Genomic DNA, 4,035 nt, shown 5'->3' with positions numbered 1-4,035 from the left:
ATTTGCTTTGATGAATAGGTCCTCCTTGATGGTTTTTAGATTAAAGCCTGCTGAAAACACAGATTCACCAAAACTTATGAAATTTATTAGTTTAAACCCCTAAACCTATATTTGGTGATAGAATTAAATATAGATGTAGGTTATGTTGATGGTTTATAATTGGTGTTAGTGACCGTCAATAGTGGGTTGCATTTGTCATTCAATATAATGTTTTTCGTCCCCTCTGCTTCTTTTATGTTCCGCCTGCCTTTACGAGCATTCCCCTGCCGCTCCTTTTCCCATCCCGTTCCTCTAGACGACTGCTTCACCGCTCCTCTTCCCATCTTGCTCCTCCACACCATGGGAGTGGAGGTGCCAGGAGCCATGGCAGGCGGCACACGAAGCTACAGCAAGGTGGGTGTCTTCTTCACCTCCCTTGGCCATGGCGCCCATGACCACCATCTTGTCATCGTCGTCCCCTTCTACGTCCTTGGCGCCGAGAGTTGGAGCTTGCACCAAAAATCTCAGGTATTGGAGGGAACCAGCTCCTCTAACTTAGCTAGTTCTGCGTCTAGGGACATAGAATGCCTGATGCCCTCCATTGGTGATCCAGCAACATGAAGCCAGCACTGAGGTTGGCCCATGTATGTGATGAGGCCCAAGTAGCATCGAGAAGCACTGCTCTGGATTCTCGTCGCCGACACGCTTTGAAAAATAGAGGCGCAAGAAGAGGGGAAAAGCACGGGCAGACCGACAGATGGACGCAGAGCCATGAAGAAAAGGCAAGATGGCGAGAGAACTGCACAGATGGTGTGTGAAGGAGTGATCGTCGGATTATTCCATCGACGAAGGGGACGATTCGCTATGTCGTTCAAGCGTTTGAGTGACGACTGACGAGCTGCCTTGCTTCTCCATTGTGTTCTATGGAGATAAAAAAAGAGGCAAACAAAAATGAGGCCAACCAAGTGAATTGTGATCCTAACAAGTGAGTAATATAACCTTTGTATTACTTGTTATTTGGCATCAAATGGATTTTGTTGTTTCAATCCCATGCACAGCTACTCTTTGCTTGTATATTCTGTTTGCCATGAGATCTAGATTTAGTAATAGAATTTTTTTTGCAATTGCATAAGTCCCCTTCTCATGTTATGTTTTCTTTTTTAGAGAAATGCTACCCGGTTTGGTACCTCACGTTGGCCTAGAATTTGGAAATTCGAATGAAGGGCATTTTGGCTTAGTTACTGTGGATAGCAAGGCTTTGAAGTCAGAAAAAGGTATACAAATAAAAGACCATCTGATGGCAAGATTACATCATGCAAATTTGTTTGTGCAAATGAGGGTCATCGATTGTCAGACAAAAGAGATCATCTAACAAAATGCCCCCGAGCCAAAATTAGAACCGATTGTCAAGTCCACATGAATCTGAAAATGGATCGAGAGAGGGGAATCCTAAAAGTGTCTGAGCTGGTTTTGGAACACAATCATGCACTACACCTGCCAGAAACCTTACACTTAATGGTGTCACAAAGGAAAATTTCAGATTTACAAGCTTTTAAAATTGAAACAACAGATGATGTAGGAATTGGGCCAAAAGCTGCCCATGAGTTGGCTATTCGCCAAGTTGGTGGTCCACTTAATCTTAGCTACACCCTCCGTGATCACAAGAATTATTTGCGGACCAAGCGCCAACGAGAGATGGTATATGGACAAGCAGGTAGTATGCTTACGTATTTTCAAGACAAAATTGCTGAGAATCCATCATTCTAGTATACATTGCAAATGGATTGTGACGAACAAATAGCAAACATATTCTGGGTTGATGCTAAAATGATAATGGATTATGCACATTTTTGTGATGTTGTTAGTTTTGACACTACTTTTGGAACAAATAAGGAGAACAGACCTTTTGGTGTATTTGTTGGATTCAATCACTTTAAAAAACTGTAGTTTTTGGTGCTGCTCTCATGTATGATAAGACATTTGAATCCTTCAAGTGGTTGTTTGAGACCTTTCTAAAAGCTCATAATGGACAACAGCCAAAAACTTTGTACACAAATCAGGATGTAGCAATGGAAAAGGCAGTTGCAGAAGTGTTTGCAGAAGCATGGCATGGATTATGCTCCTTCCACATCATGCAAAATGCTAACAAACATCTACACGAAGAGAAGGATGAAGAGAAGGAAAAGGAGAAGAAAAAACAGAAGAAAACAGAGAAGAAAATGGAGAAGAATGAAGAGAAGAATGAAAGCTTAAGTATTCTATCAGATTTTAGTGCATGCATGTTTGAGTATGAAGACATGGTAGAATTTGAACAAAAAATTGACCACATGAGGCAAAAGGTGAGCAAGCAAACTTGGTTTGATAGTATATATAAGTTGAAAGAAAAATGAGCCGAATGTTACATGAAGGATGTCTTCACATTAGGGATGAGAAGTACACAATTGAGTGAGAGTTTGAACAATGATTTGAAAATCCATTTTAAATCTGATTTCGATATCATCCGGTTCTTTAAGCATTTTGAAAGGGTTTTGTGCAAGGAAAAAGGAACAATGAACTAAATTCTGGATTTAATTCAAGCCAGCAAGTTGTATACTCCTATTGTATTTGAAGCTTTTCAAGGTGAATACGAAAGATCCTTGGCAGCTTACACCAAGGCATTAGATGAAAATAATGCATATCTAGTAGACTATACATATTAGGAGGAGTATAAAGTTGTCAGTGATCCTTTGAAGCAAATAGTTGTATGCAGCTGCAAACAATTTGATAGAATTGGGATATTGTCTGGTCATGCTCTTAAGTTTCTTGATTTGATGAATATTAAGTCACTACCAGCACAATATGTGTTAAAGCATTGGACAAGGGAAGCACAGTCTAGGATTGTACAAGACAACCAAGGGAGAAACATAATCGAAAATCCAAAGATAGATGCTATACTTCGCTTCAGATATACGTCCCATAAATTTCTCAATTTGGCACAAGAAGCAGCAAACTTTCCTGAATGTACTGCGCTAGTGGACAACACACTTGCCATCCTTGGTAAGCAAATTAAAGAAAAAATCAATGCAAGTACAAGCACTTTTGAGGATGCATGTATAGTTCCCACAAATGCTAGTCCACCAAATGATTTGTTGAACAATGCTAGTTTGAAGAAAAACATGTCCAAACAAAAAGTTCAAAACGAAAAAGAACTTGGCTTGATAAGAAGCACAAGGCTAGAAAAAAGAGACAAAACAAAGTGACATCACAGTTTGGAGTTGAGGCTAAGAATGATGTTGCTGTAACACCTCTGGTGTTACAAGCTCGCTTAGCACCTAGATTAAGGCTTAAAAGAAATTAACACACCAAGTTCTCGAGTTTTAGAATTTTAAATGCACATGAAATGATAAACGAATCGTATGTGATTTCACCTTTGTGGCTGAGAAAAATCAAAATAGGTATTGTAAGTTAGTTTACTTAATGCGTAATGTGCTGATGAAAATTCTAGCAAGAAAAGTAGAATAAGTAGTTTTAATCGTTTGGCACGGAAACCAATTTCTATAAGCAAAAAAATAAAATATAGCTTGAGCACGTTATGTATATGAAGGTGCAACTTTAATTTTGGAAAATAAATATGGTTGATTAGTACTTTTGGGAGCTCAGAAATTAAACCTGGGATTAAGATAAGTCATTTCGCTAAGCCGACAAACATATGAGCTTGTATTTAAAAGTACCATTTGCGGCGAATTATATGGAGCAAAATAGTTAAATAATGCTTACATGTTTTGTCGCTATGAATAAGTATAAAGTATGAACTAGTGCAGGAGATAGTTCTTAGTTGAAATTAACAAGGTTTAGACCTTTTAGAAATTAAGGCAATAGGGCAAATGATTGTTAGTTCCACTGAGCCCTCAAATTTTTCTAAGTCAGAAATAGGCAGTAGACAATGCAAGTTTGGCATTCAAATTCTAATAAAAATGCAAGTTTTGGCCGTTTGGCACCATGGGTGTGTTCACCATGCGTGCGAATGCTGCTGGTGCTAGGTTCCTACCCTAGCCAGGCCGCTGTCACTAGACAGCC

At 39.2% G+C, this 4,035-nt stretch overlaps 1 pseudogene; it reads left to right on the top strand.

The window, feature by feature from the left end:
- The first annotated feature begins 1,674 nt into the window (after window positions 1–1,674).
- Window positions 1,675–3,218, top strand: LOC136454760 (protein FAR1-RELATED SEQUENCE 5-like; annotated as a pseudogene).
- Window positions 3,219–4,035: the final 817 nt, after the last annotated feature.

The sequence above is a fragment of the Miscanthus floridulus genome, chromosome 5 (assembly GCF_019320115.1).
Source record: "Miscanthus floridulus cultivar M001 chromosome 5, ASM1932011v1, whole genome shotgun sequence".
Taxonomy (NCBI): domain Eukaryota; kingdom Viridiplantae; phylum Streptophyta; class Magnoliopsida; order Poales; family Poaceae; genus Miscanthus; species Miscanthus floridulus.
The sequence above is the reverse complement of the archived record's forward strand: the minus strand, read 5'-3'. Positions and strand labels throughout refer to the sequence as shown.